At 46.2% G+C, this 22,331-nt stretch overlaps 1 long non-coding RNA gene across 1 annotated transcript in view; it reads right to left on the reverse strand.

Moving 5' to 3' along the window:
• Positions 1–8,386, reverse strand: part of LOC143768382 (uncharacterized) — a 29,206-nt gene extending 20,820 nt beyond the window's left edge. Inside the window, exon 1 of the long non-coding RNA XR_013213837.1 lies at positions 8,285–8,386. This is a non-coding gene — a long non-coding RNA (uncharacterized LOC143768382). The remainder of the gene's footprint in view (positions 1–8,284) is intronic.
• Between the last annotated feature and the right edge of the window lie 13,945 nt (positions 8,387–22,331).

Raw genomic sequence — 22,331 nt, forward strand, 5'->3', positions numbered from 1 at the left:
AGCCTCGCTTCATTGGTCCTTACAAGATATTGGAAATCATTAATCCTGTATCCTTTTGCCTGGATCTTCCGGTGTCGTTTGCCATTCACAACGTATTTCATAGGTCCTTGTTGCGGCGGTACGTTGTGCCTGTGGTTCCTTCTGCTGAGCCTCCTGCTCCGGTGTTGGTTGAGGGCGAGTTGGAGTACGTGGTGGAGAAGATCTTAGATTCTCGTCTCTCCAGGCGGAGGCTTCAGTACCTGGTCAAGTGGAAGGGCTATGGTCAGGAGGATAATTCCTGGGTGGTCGCCTCTGATGTACATGCGGCCGATTTAGTTCGTGCCTTTCACGCCGCTCATCCTGATCGCCCTGGTGGCCTTGGTGAGGGTTCGGTGACCCCTCACTAAGGGGGGGGGTACTGTTGTGAATTTACCTTTTGGCTCCCTCTAGTGGTTACTAGTGATTTGACTCTGGGTATGTCATTCATCCCTTGTATGCTCACCTGGGTCGTTAGGTCAGGGGTGTTGCTATATAAGCTCCCTGGACCTTCAGTTCAATGCCTGGCAACGTTGTAATCAGAGCTAATCTGTTGTGCTCTTGTCTACTGATCCTGGTTCCTGCTAAATTAGCTAAGTCTGCTTTCTTGCTTTTTTGCTATTTGTTTTTGTTTGCATTTTTGTCCAGCTTGTACATAATCTGTATCCTATCCTTGCTGGAAGCTCTAGGGAGGCTGGAGTTCTCCCCCCGGGCCGTTAGACGGTTCGGGGGTTCTTGTATCTCCAGTGTGGAATTTTGTTAGGGTTTTTGTTGACCATATAAGTTATCTTACTACATTCTGCTATTAGTAAGTGGGCCTCTCTTTGCTAAACCTAGTTCATCTCTGTGTTTGTCATTTCCTCTTACCTCACCGTTATTATTTGTGGGGGGCTTGTATCTGACTTTTGGGGTCTATTCTCTGGAGGCAAGAGAGGTCTTTGTTTTCCTCTTCTAGGGGTAGTAAGTCCTCCGGCTGGCGCGAGACATCTAGCGACCAACGTAGGCATGTTCCCCGGCTACTTCTAGTGTTGGCGTTAGGAGTAGTTATATGGTCAACCCAGTTACCACTGCCCTATGAGCTGGATTTTTGTACGTCGCAGACTTACTTGTTCCTCTGAGACCCTCGCCATTGGGGTCATAACAGATGGGTACCGGTTCTTCCCGAGGTTCTTCCCCCGGAAAACACCTGGACAAAGCATCCGCCTTAGAGTTTTTAGGGTACCGTCTCACAGTGGCAATTTGGTCGCTACGACGGCACGATCCGTGACGTTCCAGCGATATACATACGATCTCGCTGTGTCTGACACGCTACTGCGATCAGAGACCCCGCTGAGAATCGTACGTCGTAGCAGATCGTTTGAAACTTTATTTCGTCACTGGATCACCCGCTGTCATCGCTGGATCGGTGTGTGTGACACCGATCCAGCGATGTGTTCGCTTGTAACCAGGGTAAATATCGGGTTACTAAGCGCAGGGCCGCGCTTAGTAACCCGATGTTTACCCTGGTTATCATTGTAAATGTAAAAAAACAAAAACACTACATACTCACATTCCGGTTACAAGCGAACACATCGCTGGATCGGTGTCACACACACCGATCCAGCGATGACAGCGGGTGATCCAGCGACGAAATAAAGTTTCAAACGATCTGGCGGGTTATGGAAGTCATGGGATCCATGACATAAACCCCCCCCTTTTTTTTTTTTCTTTTTAGGCCTATTATAATGTCACGGGGGTACTGGGTAGAACACAGCTGATTACCCGGGCCCCTGCAATATCCCTCAAACTAGGGAAACCCTGTCTGTCCCTCTCCCAGAGTTTACACTGAAGGTGTGCATGTCTGGGCCACCAGGCCTGACCCTGAGTCCTGTTTTAGTACTAAGCTGAAACCTCCACCCGCCACCCAGTGATAAGACCTCTCACCAACCCCCACAGAAAGCACAGACAGGGAAAACTAAAAATGCAACACGCCGCAGACACACAGGAAAACACTATAATGTGCACAGGGCAAAACAATACAAATATAGGAAGGAGAAATATAACAAAAGATAATACACCACCAGATACGATATTTCCTCTCCTAGACCACCACTCCAGACCGATATCACCAGGCACAAGACACAAGCTATAATCGGCGACGCCCAAAGCCCAGCAAAACTGTTTAAAAGCAATGGGCGAGCCTAAGCCTCCAACCCGAGTACCAGCCAGATTAACCCCGGACAAATTGGATCAATCTAGCCGGTGCCACTGAGCATATAGTGGACAAATGAGGAATTACCGCTGTCTGTCGGACGCCCTAGTGTGAACAGTGTCCGACATGACAAAAGGTGTGGAATACTGTTGTTTTTTATTTTTAACTCTTTTGCAGAAGCCAAGGGCATTGGTGGAATAGGTAAGGTCATAAGTAAGGTTTAATTAAGATTTATTAAAGGAGTCTGAGCATTCTTTCAAATAAAGGACTTTATTCTGGGTGTCTGTGTTTTCATAAGAAAAAACAACAGAAAAATATTTCACTCACCCTTCAGGAAACATTTCCTGATAGTCCTTGCAAGATCCGAGCACAGAAAGAGCTGCTGCCCCAGCACTCCTGAAGTAATGTAATTGAAGAGAAGATCCAGCTCAGAAAGTATTTAAAGATAAAAAATTCTTTATTCTAAAAATTATTAAAAATGTTTCCATTTTTAATAATTTTTGGAATAAATTTTTTTTAACTTTAAATACTTTCTGAGCTGGATCTTCTCTTCAATTACATTACTTCAAGTCTGTGTTTTCATACAATGTGACTATGGGGTTGATGCCATCAGAGATGTCTAGCAGCAGTGGCATAACTTGAAGCTCATGGGCCCCGATGCAAAAGCTCCAATTATTGCAAATCTTTAATAGTATTGGTCTTTTCATATAGGAAAAGGGACTTTTTGGGCCCTTAAGCTCCAGGAGCCAGGTGCGATTGCATCCTCTGCACTGATTGTGGTTAATGTCTGTCAGTCGCTCTTTCATAGAGAAACAGAAGCGATCGTCAGAGCGATCACTCCTTCGCATGGGAAAGTCAGGCAAGATGACTGCCAACGTATGATCGGCTGAACCATCGTTTGTCGGACAATGATCTATAGGTGTATAGGGATCTTTATTCTGGGTTTCTCGCTTCACGTGCCCCACAGCAGCCACATTATCTGCTCCTTTGGTATGTACTTCCCTTCCATGCACGCTTACAATTTCCTCCAAACTCCATCCAGTTGTTACTCTCGTAACTTCCCTTCAAGTTATTTTCAGCTTTGTAAGCAAATGAGTTACCGTAAAAAGAAGAAATAGTATTTAAAGGGCACTCCAGCTTTAGCAAACTGAACATATACATGGTATAGTAAAAGTCACGCCAGCTTTAACACTCATCTGGGCGCAGGCAGTGTACTTGGTACCACCATCATACTTCAGCAGGAAACCCTTTGCTTTGGAGTAATCACTACATTACATGCGCAACACATGCAGCCAGTCTAATCCACCTGGCAGGAATTAATTTCTTGAAGGCACAACCTTCGTTAACCTTTTACCCATTACAGTGTTTCTCTAAGGGTCTCTATGGGATACAAATAACTTTGACTCTCCCGATAGCCTCCAGATTCGGTACGCTCTTCTGCTTGGCTCTCCGGCAGCTCCCTCTTGCCCAGCTCTTTTGCTGCTTCTTCAAGACTGTGCACCTTAGCAGCTCACCTTCTTTATTATGTAATGCATATGGCAATGCTTATACTGCAGATCCTCCTGTCTTCGTTGTGCTGGTAATAAGATGCGCACTCTAAGCAGTCATATGCCTAAATTCACCAATGGTGTCATCCCTGGTCTTCTCCAGCACCTTCACCCAGGTGATAAGACTCCAAGATGGTCATCATCATTATTATCTTCTGAGGAACCATACCTCCTCCTTTAGCAATGTCCTGGGATCTCCCCCTTTATATAACTTAGCACTAATCTCTGATATGCAATGTTCAGCATGCGGCAACTGAAAAATAAGCATCTTCTTGGCAGCTAAATAAAATGTTCCCAAGATGGCCAAACACAAAAAAAATCAGCAAAGAATTGTAAACATCACTGCGGCATCTACAGTCATTCTTCAATAACGCCATGATGAGAAAAAAAATCACTTAAAACTGTATATTTAGCTTTTATCACACTGTTAACAAATGTAATCTTGGGTGATGAAATGCACTAACCTAACAGGTCTACGATATATAAAACCTATGTGAAAAAAAGAAGCAATTGAGGTCACCACATTGCAGAATTGATTTGCTAGGGCTGCAATTTGCAGGGAATTCATTTAAATATTGAGAAGCTAAAAAATATTGGCAATTAATATTTATACCTGGGTATAATTAAAAAATGGTTGAAATGCATCAAAATATATAGGTATTGCAATGAACACCATATTTATCAACATGATATTGGACCTCAATTATCAAAATTGTCCAAAATTGCCCAAAGCCATCAATCACGGTGCAGCTTACTATTTTCCAGAGCAGTTTATAGAGTTTACTGTTGTTGTTTTTATTTTAACAAATCAGTAATACGTAAGATATATTATAAAATTGCTTAGAACTGCTTCTTTCTCCTTCTGAATTTATTTTTCAATCTTAATTCATAGTTAAAGTCTGTTACATTTGTATTCAACAAAAACAGATTTCCCCATTACTGAGATAGGAGATGACAGTTGGTGCTGATAAAATTCTATGTAGAGGAGGAGGGAGGAGTTACAGTTCTCCATAGAACTTTATGAGCACCAACTGTCATCTCCTATCTCAATAATGGGAAAGTCTTATTCACAAAATACAGATTTTACCCATGGATTGAGAGTAAATGATCAGTGCAGAAAGAGAATAAGATATATTGCAGAGGTTTTTTTTTATTTTCAAGCAAATTAAAGGGCCACTGTCACCCCCTCCAGCCGTTATAAACTAAAAGAGCCACCTTGTGCAGCAGTAATGCTGCAGTCTAACAAGGTGGCTCTTTTAGTTTTTGATTCCGTTATTCCCTCAATAAAGCGTTTTAAAATTTGCCCTAACTACCTGTCTGTAGACCTGGAGGCGGTCCGAAGCCTCCTCTGTGAATCTCCCAACGGCCGTCACTCTTCTCTTCTGGGGTTGTGGTCGCCGCCCCCTGAGCGCTGTTTCTTCTTAAATCCGGCGCCTGCGCTGTGCGTGCCTGCCTGTGACAGGCGCAGTCTTCATTGTCCGTCATAGGTCAGATGCAGGGTGCCTGACTGCGCCTGTGCGGGCAGTGCAGCCACCCTGTTGCTGAATCCCCGCCCCGCACTGTGTTATTCATTATGCACAGTGCGGGGCTGGGGTTCCTGGGCATGCGCACTGCGCTGTTCAGACGCTCCCCCAGCTCAGACGCTCCCCCAGCTCCCCCGCCTTCTAGCGTTGTTATTTGCGGCTGCTTCATTCCAAACGCTGGCAAGGAAACCTGTATATTACGGCAACGCTGGAAGGCGGGGGACCGGGGGAGCGTCTGAACAGCGCAGTGCGCATGCCCAGGAACCCCAGCCCCGCACTGTGCATAATGAATAACACAGTGCGGGGCGGGGATTCAGCAACAGGGTGGCCGCACTGCCCGCACAGGCGCAGTCAGGCACCCTGCATCTGACCTATGACGGACAATGAAGACTGCTCCTGTCCCAGGCAGGCACGCACAGCGCAGGCGCCGGATTTAAGAAGAAACAGTGCTCAGGGTGCGGCGACCACATCCCCAGAAGAGAAGAGTGACGGCCGTTGGGAGATTCACAGAGGAGGCTTCGGACCGCCTCCAGGTCTACAGACAGGTAGTTAGGGCAAATTTTAAAACGCTTTATTGAGGGAATAACGGAATCAAAAACTAAAAGAGCCACCTTGTTAGACTGCAGCATTACTGCTGCACAAGGTGGCTCTTTTAGTTTATAACGGCTGGAGGGGGTGACAGTGGCCCTTTAATTTATGGTGGGGGGGAATTGTACAATAATGACGATTACTCTGGGCAACAAAGCCACTTCTTAAATAAGGGATGCAAACACATTGGTCGGGGTCCACTCTCTCCTGAGTCCTCTTAGTACTGATACTGACATAATCTGCTTTTTTCAGTACATCTTTTTAATTTATGCCATAGCCAATCTACCAAGGTCTATCGAGTAGAGAAAAGGACAACCTACTTTAATTCCCTCTAAACTACAAACAAAGACACAGCTGTTAACTTTCCTTTTAGTTACTTTATGTTGTGGAAACACATAAGTCACTGGAAATGGATGAAATGATCAGTAGAGATGATCAGTTATGAAACTCTGCCATGGCCATGTGATGATGGCAAAGGAGCACAGCTTGTTATAAAAGAGCGTTCTGGTACACTGTAACAGACCTGCAACAGTGTGTGTCATATAACTAATTCTATTTTCTTCCCCTTGATATAAACAATGGAGATTCCCATTCAATGAGTAAGAGCAGAGATCCTCAACCACTTCCTGTCATTTCAATGACGTTTTACATCCTGATGGCAACAGCCACGTTCCATTATGACATAAAAAGATGTTTGCGGCCCTCCATGCAGATGGCACCCCCCCTCTATAACACTGCTCTTTTCAGGCTGCAAGGACAAAGTCAGCAGAACAAGACCAGTTTACTTAAAGGGGATTTCTGGGACTTAAAAAAAAAAAAGGCTTGTAGTTTCTAACAGAGGCAATTACCTGTTTGTGGTGCTCAGTGCCAGTCATTGACCACTCCTGCCGGAGATTCACCTACTTCCTGTCAACAGAACAGCAATTTCTCTTTTGAAAGGGTGGGACTCCTGGTGTCAGGCTGATTTACAGCCGGCTTCCCCCAATTAGGCAGTGAAGAGGAGGTTGTCAATCAGCATGACACCAGTAGTCCCGCCCTGCTAACAGGAAGGGAAATTGCTGCTCTGTTAACATGGAGCTGAATCTTTGACAGGAGCAGTCAATGACCGGCGCCAGGTAGAACAGGTAAGTAGTTGCCTCTGTTAGCAACTACAAGCCTTTTTTTTAAAGTCCCAGATATCCCCTTTAAGACTTTAGATGCCACAATCAATAGGGACTGTGGCATCTAAGGTGTTAGACAGAGGAAGTGATTAATATGTGATGAGTAAGCTTAGAATAAATTGCATGTTGGTAAAGGTTGCTGTAATCAACTTACTGTATGGTCACACAATGTGTTGGAAGTCTCCCAATATCAGTGGGTTTAACGGGCAGTCTAATGTGTATGGCGGCCTCCCAACTCTCCCCGGACATCATCCAACATCTCCAAATTTTGGACTTCTAAACCTTAGGTGTTTGACTGCATAGGCCGCCATTAGAAAATTCTGGCAGCTGCTCTTTCCAAGAGAGCACAGGAGTGCTTGGCAGGGCAATGGAAGTCAGGTAAGAAAGCTATGGACTAAACGATCATCAGAACCAGCTACTTATTGTGCATGTGGCCTCTTAGGAACAAGTAGTGAGGGAGTAAACTGAGATAATAAGGTGAGCACTCTAGATAAAGGCACCTTTGCAAAGAATAGTGTAAGAACAAGAGTATCTTATCATACAGCCTTACAGCAGACTTATGAATTCCCCCAGCGCACATCCACTGTGCACTACATGGATTCTTTGGTGTCTGAGCCGGGATCCGCAGAACTCAACTAGTGGGCCACTTGTATGTAGTGAGGCCACACGCCGTCTAGTGATGCAGCTGTCCAGTGGCCTGGCCTCTCTCAATACAAGTGTATGGAGTAAAGCCGCACCCACTTGTAGGGCTTTGGCTGGGGGTATGTATAACGCATATGTACCCACCAATCCCAGCTGTGAAACCAGCAAAGCACTGCAGTGCACAGTACGTGCACTTGGGGGGATTCATAAGTCTGACATACAGAGTGACTGCAGACTTATCATTTTGAACCAGACAACCCCCTTAAAAGCTTTGTATTGCGTTTGTGTAAGGAGGAGAACCAAGTTGATGGTCTCTCCCGCGTATCTGGGCCGGAACCGTCGGGGCTGTCACCAGTGTTGCAGGGGGAAGAGATTACTGACCGGAGCAGCACAGGGCACCTGACTGATGGGGACGGGTCGGACTTAAATAGCAGTTTGAGCGGGAAGACAGCACACTTGGCGGGGACCGAGCTTGTGAGTAGTAAGACGGTTAACTCCCTTTTCATGGACCCATGCCCGCTAGCTGTGCCCATACCCCCAGCTAGCCAGACTGCCGATGCTTCCTACCCTCAGCCCAGAGAGACTTCATACCCAGTAGTGACCAGGATAAATACAGACCTTCGCTCTTCTCACCAACGCGGATGCACCACTTAGCCCCATCCTTGCGGTGCTTGCTGAGGACTGGCCCATGCCTGTGGCTGTGTCCACTGGACTATGTCCTCCTACTGCAGCCTTGTTCACACTCTGCTTCCTCTTCTGTGCCGCTGACCATCACCTCTGCCTCACCGTGTGCACAGATCAGGAGATTGCTGTTGTGAATTCCGTTCTCGGGCTCCCTCCTGTGGTCATGAGTGGTACTTTGTGAGTTCTGTTCATGGGCTCCCTCTGGTGGCTTTTAGTGTTACTGCTGGTCTGTAGCTGGACCCCAGCTGCCTCGTTTCCTGCTAGGCCTGCTGCCTATTTAACTCCATCTGGACCTTTACTTGTGGCCTGAGGTCGTTGTATTCAGTACTGGTTCAGATCTCTCTGGGACTTCCCTTGTGACCTGTCTCCTCGTCGAGAAGCTAAGTTCATGCTAGTCCATTTTTGCTCATTTCTATTTGAAAACGTTTCTCAGTATGTTATGAGTTCAGTCCAGCTTGCTTATATGCTATTTGATTGCTAGCTGGAAGCTCTGGGTTGCGGAGTTGCGCCCCTCACATCGTGAGTCGGTGTGGGGGTCTTTTTGTATTCTCTGCGTGGATACTTTTGTAGTATTTTATACTGACCGCACAGATTCCTTGCTATCTTCTGACTATTTAGTTATTAGCGGGCCTCATTTGCTAAAACCTATTTTCATTTCTATGTTTGTGTTTTCCCCTTAAACTCACCGTTATTATTTGTGGGGGGCTGCTTACACTTTGGGGAAAATTTCTCTGAGGCAAGTGAGGCTTTGTTTCTCTCTAGGGGTAGCTAGTTTCTCAGGCTGTGAACGAGGCGTCTAGGCTGAGTTAGGAACGCTCCACGGCTGCCTATAGTGTGGCTTGATAGGATCAGAATTGCGGTCAGTAAAGTTCCCACATTCCCAGAGCTTGTCCTTATTTTTGGGTATACTTATCAGGTCAGTTCATGTGTTCTAACCAACAGGATCATAACAGTACTGTTGTGAATTCCGTTCTCGGGCTCCCTCCTGTGGTCATGAGTGGTACTTTGTGAGTTCTGTTCATGGGCTCCCTCTGGTGGCTTTTAGTGTTACTGCTGGTCTGTAGCTGGACCCCAGCTGCCTCGCTTCCTGCTAGGCCTGCTGCCTATTTAACTCCATCTGGACCTTTACTTGTGGCCTGCTGTCGTTGTATTCAGTACTGGTTCAGATCTCTCTGGGACTTCCCTTGTGACCTGTCTCCTCGTCGAGAAGCTAAGTTCATGCTAGTCCATTTTTGCTCATTTCTATTTGAAAATGTTTCTCAGTATGTTATGAGTTCAGTCCAGCTTGCTTATATGCTATTTGATTGCTAGCTGGAAGCTCTGGGTTGCGGAGTTGCGCCCCTCACATCGTGAGTCGGTGTGGGGGTCTTTTTGTATTCTCTGCGTGGATACTTTTGTACTATTTTATACTGACCGCACAGATTCCTTGCTATCTTCTGACTATTTAGTTATTAGCGGGCCTCATTTGCTAAAACCTATTTTCATTTCTATGTTTGTGTTTTCCCCTTAAACTCACCGTTATTATTTGTGGGGGGCTGCTTACACTTTGGGGAAAATTTCTCTGAGGCAAGTGAGGCTTTGTTTCTCTCTAGGGGTAGCTAGTTTCTCAGGCTGTGAACGAGGCGTCTAGGCCGAGTTAGGAACGCTCCACGGCTGCCTATAGTGTGGTTTGATAGGATCAGAATTGCGGTCAGTAAAGTTCCCACTGTTGTGAATCCGCTTTTGGGCTCCCCTGGTGGTTGCTGGTGGTACTGGTGACTTGTGTGTCTTTGCTGTCTCAGTTCACCTGCTCCCATCAGTGTTTGGGAGTTCCCTATTTAGCCTTGCTCTCCAGTCATTTCCTTGCCGGTCATCATTGTAACCAGAGCCTTCGGTTGCATGTTCCTGCTACTAGTCTGCTGATCAGCTAAGTGGACTTTGTCCTTTTGTTTTGTATCTTTTGTCCAGTTTGCAGTTTTGTTATTCTCTGTAGCTGGAAGCTCTTGTGGGCTGAAATTGCCACTCCTGTGTCATGAGTTGACACAGGAGTCTTAAAGTAATTTCACGATGGTTTTTTGATAGGGTTTTCAGTTGACCGTGAAGTCCTCTTTTGTATCCTTCTGCTATCTAGTAAGTGGACCTCTCTTTGCTAAATCTACCTTCATACTGTGTATGTCTTTTCCTCTAAACTCACCGTCATTACATGTGGGGGGCTGCTATCATCTTTTGGGGTATTTCCCTAGAGGTAAGCCAGGTCTGTTCCTTCCTCTACCAGGGGTAGTTAGTCCTCCGGCTGGCGCGTGGCATCTAGGGTTAATCAGGTATGCTCCCTGGCTACTATTAGTTGTGTGGTAGATTTAGCTCACGGTCAGCTCGAGATTCCATCACCCAGAGCTCGTCCGTTATCTTTGTGTTTTGATGTTTCCCTGCCATTGGGAATCATGACAGTATGACCGGCCCGTGTTAAAGTTACTGGCAGAAGAAAGGAGAGAAAAGGAAGTCTGTAGAGTTTTTTTTTTTTTTTTCCTATGTTTGCTCCATAGTTGGATCAGTTGTATTTCAGCTCTAATTACAGCCTTTGCCTTTCTCTCCTTCTAATCCTTGAATGGCTCTGATCTCACCTGTTTAAAGATGGATCCTCAGAGCTTGGCTGCAGGTTTAAATAATCTTTCTACTAAGGTTCAAAATTTACAAGAATTTGTTATACATACTCCGATGTCTGAACCTAAAGGTACCGTCACACTAGGCGATATCGCCAGCGATCCGTGACGTTGCAGCGACCTGGATAGCGATATCGCTGTATTTGACACGCAGCAGCGATCTGGATCCCGCTGTGAAATTGCTGGTCGCTGCTAGAAGGTCTGCACTTTATTTGGTCGCTAGGTCGCCGTGTATCGCCGTGTTTGACAGCAAAAGCAAGGATACCAGCGATATTTTACACTGGTAACCAGGGTAAACATCGGGTTACTAAGCGCAGGGCCACGCTTAGTAACCCGATGTTTACCCTGGTTACCAGCGTAAAAGTTAAAAAAACAAACAGCACATACTCACCAGCGCGTCCCCCAGCCTCTGCTTCCTGACACTGACTGAGCGCCGGCCCTAAACTGAAAGTGAAAGCACAGCGGTGACGTCACCGCTGTGCTGTTAGGGCCGGAGCTCAGTCAGTGTCAGGAAGCAGAGGCTGGGGGACGCGCTGGTGAGTATGTACTGTTTGTTTTTTTAACTTTTACGCTGGTAACCAGGGTAAACATCGGGTTACTAAGCGCGGCCCTGCGCTTAGCAACCCGATGCTTACCCTGGTTACCCGGGGACCTCGGCATCGTTGGTCGCTGGAGAGTGGTCTGTGTGACAGCTCTCCAGCGACCAAACAGCGACGCTGCAGCGATCGGCATCGCTGTCGCTATCGCTGCAGCGTCGCTTAATGTGACGGTACCTTAAGATTCCTACACCAGAGGTGTTTTCCGGAGATAGATCTCGGTTTCTGAATTTCAAATATAATTGTAAATTATTCCTTTCTCTCAGACCTCACTCCTCTGGAGATCCTGTCCAGCAGGTTAAGATTGTGATTTCTTTGCTGCAAGGTGACCCTCAAAACTGGGCATTTTCATTGACACCAGGGGATCCTGCGTTGCTCAATGTGGATGCCTTTTTTCTGGCTTTAGGCTTGCTTTATGAGGAACCTAATTTGGAGATTCAAGCTGAAAAAGCTTTGATAGCCCTATCTCAAGGGCAAGATGAAGCTGAGATATACTGCCAAAAATTTCGTAAATGGTCTGTGCTTACTCAGTGGAATGAGTGCGCCCTAGCGGCAAATTTCAGAGAGGGCCTCTCTGATGCCGTTAAGGATGTTATGGTCGGGTTCCCTGCGCCTACAGGTCTGAATGAGTCCATGACAATGGCTATTCAGATTGATCGGCGTTTGCGGGAGCGCAAGCCTCTGCACCATTTGGCGGTATCTTCTGAAAAGTCGCCAGAGAATATGCAATGTGACAGAACTCTGTCCAGAAGCGAGCGGCAGAATTACAGGCGTAAAAATGGGTTATGTTTCTATTGTGGTGATTCTGCTCATGTTATATCAGCATGCTCTAAACGCACAAAGAAGGCTGACAAGTCTATTTGCACTTTACAGTCTAAATTTATTCTGTCTGTAACCTTGATTTGTTCATTATCAGTTATTACTGTGGATGCCTATGTGGACTCTGGCGCCGCCCTGAGTCTTATGGATTGGTCCTTTGCCAGGCGCTGTGGGTTTGATTTAGAGCCACTGGAAGTCCCTATACCTTTGAAGGGTATTGATTCTACCCCTTTGGCTAGTAATAAACCACAATTCTGGACGCAAGTGACTATGCGTATGACTCCAGACCATCAAGAGGTGATTCGCTTCCTTGTGTTGTACAATTTACATGATGTTTTAGTGCTTGGATTACCATGGTTACAATCTCATAACCCAGTCCTTGACTGGAAAACAATGTCTGTGACAAGCTGGGGATGTCGGGGGGCTCATGGGGATGTACCTTTGGTTTCCATTTCATCATCTACTCCCTCTGAGATTCCAGCATTTTTGTCTGATTATCGTGATGTTTTTGAAGAGCCTAAGATTGGTTCTCTCCCTCCCCACAGAGATTGTGATTGCGCCATAGATCTGATTCCTGGCAGTAAATTTCCAAAGGGTCGTTTGTTTAATTTATCTGTGCCTGAACATGCTGCTATGCGAGAGTATATTAAGGAGTCCCTGGAAAAGGGTTCAAAGTGTGTTTTTGGGGTTCAAAAGATTTCTTTTTGGGGGTACATTTTTTCCCCTTCTTCTGTTGAGATGGACCCTGTTAAGGTTCGGGCTATTTGTGACTGGACGCAGCCTACTTCTCTTAAGAGTCTTCAGAAATTCTTGGGCTTTGCTAATTTCTATCGTCGATTTATAACTGGGTTTTCTGGCGTTGCTAAACCTTTGACTGATTTGACTAGAAAGGGTGCTGATGTTGCCGATTGGTCCCCTGCTGCTGTGGAGGCCTTTCGGGAGCTTAAGCACCGCTTTTCGTCTGCTCCTGTGTTGCGCCAGCCTGATGTTTCTCTTCCCTTTCAGGTTGAGGTCGATGCTTCCGAGATCGGAGCAGGGGCGGTTTTGTCGCAGAAAAGTTCCGATTGCTCAGTGATGAGACCTTGTGCGTTCTTTTCTCGTAAATTTTCGGCCGCCGAGCGAAACTATGATGTTGGTAATCGGGAGCTTTTGGCCATGAAGTGGGCGTTTGAGGAGTGGCGTCATTGGCTTGAGGGTGCCAGACATCAGGTGGTGGTTTTGACTGATCACAAGAATCTGATTTATCTGGAGTCTGCCAGGCGCCTGAATCCTAGACAGGCACGCTGGTCGTTGTTTTTTTCTCGGTTTAATTTTGTGGTCTCATACTTACCGGGTTCTAAAAATGTGAAGGCAGATGCTCTTTCTAGGAGTTTTGAGCCTGACTCTCCTGGGGATTCTGAACCTGCTGGTATCCTTAAGGATGGGGTGGTTTTGTCTGCTGTCTCCCCAGACTTGCGACGTGCTTTGCAAGAATTTCAGGCAGATAGACCTGATCGTTGTCCACCTGGTAGACTGTTTGTTCCTGATGATTGGACCAGTAGAGTCATCTCGGAAGTTCATTCTTCTACTCTGGCAGGTCATCCTGGAATTTTTGGTACTAGAGATTTGGTGGCTAGGTCCTTCTGGTGGCCTTCCCTGTCTCGAGATGTGCGTGTTTTTGTGCAGTCTTGTGATGTTTGTGCTCGGGCCAAGCCTTGTTGTTCTAGGGCTAGTGGGTTATTGTTGCCCTTGCCTATTCCGAAGAGGCCTTGGACGCACATCTCTATGGACTTTATTTCTGATCTCCCTGTTTCTCAGAAGATGTCTGTCATCTGGGTGGTGTGTGACCGTTTTTCTAAAATGGTCCATTTGGTGCCATTGCCTAAGTTGCCTTCCTCATCTGAATTGGTCCCTCTGTTTTTTCAAAATGTGGTTCGCCTGCATGGGATTCCGGAAAACATCGTTTCTGACAGGGGAACCCAGTTCGTGTCTAGATTTTGGCGGACATTCTGTTCCAGGTTGGGAATTGATTTGTCTTTTTCGTCTGCATTCCATCCTCAGACTAATGGCCAGACGGAGCGAGCTAATCAAACTTTGGAGACTTATTTGAGGTGTTTTGTGTCTGCGGATCATGATGACTGGGTTGCCTTTTTGCCGTTGGCAGAGTTTGCTCTTAATAATCGGGCTAGTTCTGCCACTTTGGTTTCCCCTTTCTTTTGCAATTCAGGGTTTCACCCTCATTTTTCATCTGGTCAGGTGGAATCTTCGGATTGTCCGGGAGTTGATGCTGTGGTGGATCGGTTGCATCGGATTTGGGGACAAGTGGTGGACAATTTGAAGTTGTCCAGGAGAGGACTCAGCAGTTTGCTAACCGCCGGCGTCGTGTTGGTCCTCGCCTTCGTGTTGGGGACTTGGTGTGGTTGTCTTCCCGTTTTGTCCCTATGAGGGTTTCTTCTCCTAAGTTTAAGCCCCGGTTCATCGGTCCTTATAGGATTTTGGAGATTCTTAACCCTGTGTCCTTGTCCCGGCATCTTTCGCTATCCATAATGTATTCCATCGGTCGTTGTTGCGGAGGTATGAGGTACCGGTGGTTCCTTCTACTGAACCTCCTGCTCCTGTGCTGGTAGGGGGTGAATTGGAGTACGTTGTGGAGAAGATCCTGGACTCCCGTAATTCCAGACGGAGACTTCAGTATCTGGTTAAATGGAAGGGCTATGGTCAAGAAGATAATTCTTGGGTAACTGCCTCTGATGTTCATGCCTCGGATTTGGTTCGTGCCTTTCATAGGGCTCATCCAGATCGTCCTGGTGGTTCTCGTGAGGGTTTGGTGCCCCCTCCTTAAGGGGGGGGTACTGTTGTGAATCCACTTTTGGGCTCCCCTGGTGGTTGCTGGTGGTACTGGTGACTTGTGTGTCTTTGCTGTCTCAGTTCACCTGCTCCCATCAGTGTTTGGGAGTTCCCTATTTAGCCTTGCTCTCCAGTCATTTCCTTGCCGGTCATCATTGTAACCAGAGCCTTCGGTTGCATGTTCCTGCTACTAGTCTGCTGATCAGCTAAGTGGACTTTGTCCTTTTGTTTTGTATCTTTTGTCCAGTTTGCAGTTTTGTTATTCTCTGTAGCTGGAAGCTCTTGTGGGCTGAAATTGCCACTCCTGTGTCATGAGTTGACACAGGAGTCTTAAAGTAATTTCAGGATGGTTTTTTGATAGGGTTTTCAGTTGACCGTGAAGTCCTCTTTTGTATCCTTCTGCTATCTAGTAAGTGGACCTCTCTTTGCTAAATCTACCTTCATACTGTGTATGTCTTTTCCTCTAAACTCACCGTCATTACATGTGGGGGGCTGCTATCATCTTTTGGGGTATTTCCCTAGAGGTAAGCCAGGTCTGTTCCTTCCTCTACCAGGGGTAGTTAGTCCTCCGGCTGGCGCGTGGCATCTAGGGTTAATCAGGTATGCTCCCTGGCTACTATTAGTTGTGTGGTAGATTTAGCTCACGGTCAGCTCGAGATTCCATCACCCAGAGCTCGTCCGTTATCTTTGTGTTTTGATGTTTCCCTGCCATTGGGAATCATGACATCCCACATTCCCAGAGCTTGTCCTTATTTTTGGGTATACTTATCAGGTCAGTTCATGTGTTCTAACCACCAGGATCATAACAGATCGCGTGCCAAAGAACCCGGAGGATTTATCGTTGCAAGGAGAAAGTGCATCATTCATCTGCGGGACCGGATAAGAGATATCTCGTGCTGCCTGAGGCACCGCCGTGGGATCTTCCAGCCGCCTTCCTCCAATGCACAGAGACTGATAAGTTAACACTCTATTGCATTTGACTTTCCCCCTATCCTCCAATCACATCCTTTACCCCCTGTTGTGAATTAGACTTTTTTGGCTCCCTCTTGTGGTCACTAGTGGTATGACTCTGAGATTGTCTTTCCCTAGTTTGGCACCCACCTGGGTCGTTAGTCCAGGTGTGTTGCTATATGAACTTCCTGAATTCTTAGTCTGGTGCCTGGCATCGTTGTAATCAGTCCTTTCTTTTTGCTCCTGTCTGCTGGTCCTGGTTCATGCAAAATTAAGCTAAGTCCTGCTTCCTTGTTTTTTGGTTATTTGTATTGCTCTTATTTTTTGTCCAGCTTGTACTAAATGTGATTCCTGATTTTGCTGGAAGCTCTAGGGGGCTGTTATTCTCCCCCCGGGCTGTTAGACGGTTCGGGGGTTCTTGAATATCCAGCGTGGATATTTTTGATAGGGTTTTTGCTGACCGTATAAGTCATCTTACTATATTCTGCTATTAGTCAGTGGGCCTCTCTTTGCTAAATACCTAGTTCATTCTTACGTTTGTCTTTTCTTCTTACCTCACCGTTATTATTTGTTGGGGGCTTGTATCCAACTTTTGGGGTCTTTTCTCTGGAGGCAAGAAAGGTCTATCTTTTCCCTTCTAGGGTTAGTTAGTTCTCCGGCTGGCGCGAGACGCCTAGAACCAACGTAGGCACGTTCCCCGGCTGCTGCTATTTGTGGTGCTAGGATTAGCTATACGGTCAGCCCAGTTACCACTGCCCTATGAGCTGGTTTTTTGTGTTTGCAGACTTGGTATTTATTGCAGAGACCCTCTGCCATTGGGGTCATAACAGTATGCCAGGCCAAAGTTGAATGTTTAATGCATTGCAGAAGTGGGATAATAAGAAAGGAAATTCTGAGTTTTTTTTTTTTCCTCTCTTTCTTCCTCCCCTTTACCTCTGAGTGGCTTAAGCTTGCTGCAGACATGAATGTCCAGACTCTGATTACAAGTGTGGATCAGCTTGCTGCTCGTGTGCAGGGCATACAAGATTTTGTTACCAGTAGTCCTATGTCTGAACCTAAAATACCTATTCCTGAACTGTTCTCTGGAGATCGATTTAAGTTTAGGAATTTCAGGAATAATTGTAAATTGTTTCTTTCTCTGAGACCGCGTTCGTCTGGAGACTCAGCTCAGCAAGTTAAAATTGTTATCTCTTTCTTGCGGGGCGACCCTCAGGATTGGGCTTTCTCGCTAGTGCCAGGAGATCCGGCATTGGCGAATATTGATGCGTTTTTTCTGGCGCTCGGATTGCTTTACGAGGAACCCAATCTTGAAATTCAGGCAGAAAAAGCCTTGCTGGCTATTTCTCAGGGCCAGGATGAAGCTGAAGTGTATTGCCAAAAATTTCGGAAATGGTCCGTGCTTACTCAGTGGAATGAGTGTGCTCTGGCCGCAAATTTCAGAAATGGCCTTTCTGAAGCCATTAAGAATGTGATGGTGGGTTTCTCCATTCCTACAAGTCTGAATGATTCCATGGCGCTGGCTATTCAAATTGACCGGCGTTTGCGGGAGCGCAAAACTGCTAATCCTCTGGTGGTGTTGTCTGAACAAACACCTGATTTAATGCAATGTGATAGAATTCAGACTAGAAATGAACGGAAAAATCATAGACGGCAGAATGGGTTGTGTTTTTACTGTGGTGATTCTACACATGTTATATCAGCATGCTCTAAACGCCTTACAAGGGTTGTTAGCCCTGTCGCCATTGGTAATTTGCAACCTAAATTTATTTTGTCTGTGACTTTAATTTGCTCATTGTCTTCCTACCCTGTTATGGCGTTTGTGGATTCAGGTGCTGCCCTGAGTCTTATGGATCTGTCGTTTGCCAAGCGCTGTGGTTTTGTTCTTGAGCCATTGGTAAATCCTATCCCTCTTAGAGGTATTGATGCTACGCCATTGGCGGAAAATAAACCGCAGTTTTGGACACAGGTAACCATGTGCATGACTCCTGAACATCGGGAGGTGATTCGTTTTCTTGTTCTGCATAAAATGCATGATTTGGTCGTTTTGGGTCTGCCATGGTTACAGACCCATAATCCAGTCTTGGATTGGAAGGCAATGTCTGTGTCAAGTTGGGGCTGTCAGGGAATTCATGCTGATTCCCCGCCGGTGTCTATTGCTTCCTCTACTCCTTCGGAAGTTCCTGAGTATTTGTCTGATTATCAGGATGTATTCAGCGAGTCCAGGTCCAGTGCTCTTCCTCCTCATAGGGTCTGTGACTGCGCTATAGATTTGATTCCGGGTAGTAAATTTCCTAAGGGAAGATTATTTAATCTGTCTGTACCTGAGCATACCGCAATGCGTTCGTATATCAAGGAATCTCTGGAGAAGGGGCATATCCGTCCATCCTCTTCCCCTCTTGGTGCGGGATTCTTTTTTGTGGCCAAGAAGGACGGATCTTTGAGACCTTGTATTGACTATCGGCTTCTGAATAAAATCACTGTTAAATTTCAGTATCCTTTGCCTCTGTTGTCGGACTTGTTTGCCCGGATTAAAGGTGCCAAGTGGTTCACCAAGATAGATCTTCGTGGTGCGTACAACCTTGTGCGCATTAAGCAAGGAGATGAATGGAAAACTGCATTTAATATGCCCGAAGGTCATTTTGAGTACTTGGTGATGCCTTTTGGGCTCTCTAATGCTCCTTCAGTGTTTCAGTCCTTTATGCATGATATTTTCCGGAAGTATCTGGATAAATTTATGATTGTTTATCTGGATGATATTCTGTTTTTTTCTGATGATTGGGACTCGCATGTAGAGCAGGTCAGGATGGTGTTTCAGGTTTTGCGTGAGAATGCTTTGTTTGTTAAGGGCTCAAAGTGTCTCTTTGGAGTACAGAAGGTTCCCTTTTTGGGTTTTATTTTCTCCCCTTCTGCGGTGGAGATGGACCCAGTCAAGGTCCGAGCTATTCATGATTGGACTCAACCCACGTCAGTTAAGAGTCTTCAGAAGTTCTTGGGCTTTGTTAACTTCTACCGTCGTTTTATCGCTAATTTTTCTAGCGTTGTTAAACCTTTGACGGATATGACCAAGAAATGTTCTGATGTTGCTAACTGGGCTCCTGCAGCCGTGGAAGCTTTCCAAGAGTTGAAGCGCCGGTTTACTTCAGCGCCTGTTTTGTGCCAGCCTAATGTCTCACTTCCCTTTCAGGTTGAAGTGGATGCTTCTGAGATTGGGGCAGGGGCCGTTTTGTCGCAGAGAGGCCTTGGTTGCTCTGTAATGAGACCATGTGCTTTTTTCTCTAGGAAGTTTTCGCCTGCTGAGCGGAATTATGATGTTGGCAATCGGGAGTTGCTGGCCATGAAGTGGGCATTTGAGGAGTGGCGTCATTGGCTCGAGGGTGCTAAGCATCGTGTGGTGGTCTTGATTGATCACAAAAATCTGATGTATCTCGAGTCTGCTAAACGCCTGAATCCTAGACAGGCCCGTTGGTCATTGTTTTTCTCCCGTTTTGACTTTGTGGTCTCGTATTTACCAGGTTCAAAGAATGTTAAGGCTGATGCTCTTTCAAGAAGCTTTGTGCCTGACTCTCCTGGAGTCGCAGAACCAGTTGGTATTCTTAAAGAGGGAGTAATCTTGTCAGCCATTTCTCTGGATTTGCGACGTGTGTTGCAGAGATTTCAGGCTGGTAGACCTGACTCTTGTCCACCTGACAGACTGTTTGTTCCTGTTAAATGGACCAGCAGAGTCATTTCCGAGGTTCATTCCTCGGTGTTGGCAGGGCATCCGGGAATTTTTGGCACCAGAGATTTGGTGGATAGGTTGCAGCAGATTTGGAATCATGTGGTGGACAACTTGAAGTTGTCACAGGAGAAGGCTCAGCGTTTTGCCAACCGCCGCCGCGGTGTGGGTCCCCGACTTCGTGTTGGGGATTTGGTATGGCTGTCTTCTCGATTTGTTCCTATGAAGGTCTCCTCTCCTAAATTCAAGCCTCACTTCATCGGTCCTTACAAGATGTTGGAAATCCTTAATCCTGTGTCCTTTCGCTTGGATCTTCCGGTGTCGTTTGCCATTCACAACGTGTTCCATAGGTCTTTGTTGCGGCGGTACGTTGTGCCTGTGGTTCCTTCTGTTGAGCCTCCTGCTCCGGTGTTGGTTGAGGGCGAGTTGGAGTACGTGGTGGAGAAAATCTTGGATTCTCATCTCTCCAGACGGAGGCTTCAGTATCTGGTCAAGTGGAAGGGCTATGGTCAGGAGGATAATTCCTGGGTGGTTGCCTCTGATGTGCATGCGGCCGATTTAGTTTGTGCCTTTCACGCTGCTCATCCTGATCGCCCTGGTGGTCTTGGTGAGGGTTCGGTGACCCCTCCTTAAAGGGGGGGTACTGTTGTGAATTAGACTTTTTTGGCTCCCTCTTGTGGTCACTAGTGGTATGACTCTGAGATTGTCTTTCCCTAGTTTGGCACCCACCTGGGTCGTTAGTCCAGGGGTGTTGCTATATGAACTTCCTGAATTCTTAGTCTGGTGCCTGGCATCGTTGTAATCAGTCCTTTCTGTTTGCTCCTGTCTGCTGGTCCTGGTTCATGCAAAATTAAGCTAAGTCCTGCTTCCTTGTTTTTTGGTTATTTGTATTGCTCTTATTTTTTGTCCAGCTTGTACTAAATGTGATTCCTGATTTTGCTGGAAGCTCTAGGGGGCTGGTATTCTCCCCCCGGGCCGTTAGACGGTTCGGGGGTTCTTGAATATCCAGCGTGGATATTTTTGATAGGGTTTTTGCTGACCGTATAAGTCATCTTACTATATTCTGCTATTAGTCAGTGGGCCTCTCTTTGCTAAATACCTAGTTCATTCTTACGTTTGTCTTTTCTTCTTACCTCACCGTTATTATTTGTTGGGGGCTTGTATCCAACTTTTGGGGTCTTTTCTCTGGAGGCAAGAAAGGTCTATCTTTTCCCTTCTAGGGTTAGTTAGTTCTCCGGCTGGCGCGAGACGTCTATAACCAACGTAGGCACGTTCCCCGGCTGCTGCTATTTGTGGTGCTAGGATTAGCTATACGGTCAGCCCAGTTACCACTGCCCTATGAGCTGTTTTTTGTGTTTGCAGACTTGGTATTTATTGCAGAGACCCTCTGCCATTGGGGTCATAACACCCCCATGCTTGTACCATTACTGTTCTTATACATAAAGAACCTGGTAACCCTTGTTCTGCCTCCTGTGTGTCACTGCATCCTACGCACCTGCTAGCATCCTACATATGAACGTAATTTCAGATTTCCTATCTGCTGACTCACATTTCACGTGTCGCTGCCTCACTCCTTACTTCAGTGGTATCAAATACAGGAACTGTTTACTACGTGAACTGTGCGTATGAGAATCTATAAGAATGGGAATGACAGCCACAACGTGCAGGATGGGGAGAACTAAAACTGCTTTGAACAACTTTCCACCGCTAATTATTCTCATTAATTTATGTGCATTGGCACATTTTATACTTATCGTGTGATGGTTTCCATCACCTTCATGTTTGGAGATTAAAGCTCATATGACACTTTGCAATTTTATGATTTAATCCATTCATGACATGGCCCGTACATGTACATGTCATGTCTCTCCCTTTGATGTGGGCTCCGGCGCTGTGCCCACATCTTTCCCAGCACATGTCAGCTGTTTTGAACAGCTGACATGTGCCTCTAAAAGCCATGGGTGGAATCGCGATCCACCCGCAGCTGTTAAACTGTTAAATGCTGCTGTCAATCTCTGACAGCGGCATTTAATGTGATCGTCCCAGAAGCGCATCACTAATCCCGCTAATCGGCGCCCATGTCACATGACCGCCGGTCGCCGATGGGTTGGCATGACAACCCAGGGTCTCCAGCAGACCCCTGTGGTTGTCATTGCCAGATTGCTATCAGCACCGCCCAGCGGTCGGAGCTCATAGCAGGTGAGCATTTCTGCTACACACAGGCCATCTGATCATCACGTGTGTAGCAGAGACGATCGGACAACTGCAGTTTCTAGTCTCCCATGGAGACTACTGAAGCAAGTGAAAAGTAAAAAAAATGTTTTTAAAAATATTTAAAAAAATTGTAAAGGTTTAAATCATACAAAATTCAAAATAAAACAACTACATTTTTTTAAAAAAATATACATATTTGGTATTGCCGCATTCAGAATCGA

The sequence above is a fragment of the Ranitomeya variabilis genome, chromosome 4 (assembly GCF_051348905.1).
Source record: "Ranitomeya variabilis isolate aRanVar5 chromosome 4, aRanVar5.hap1, whole genome shotgun sequence".
Classification (NCBI taxonomy): Eukaryota; Metazoa; Chordata; class Amphibia; order Anura; family Dendrobatidae; genus Ranitomeya; species Ranitomeya variabilis.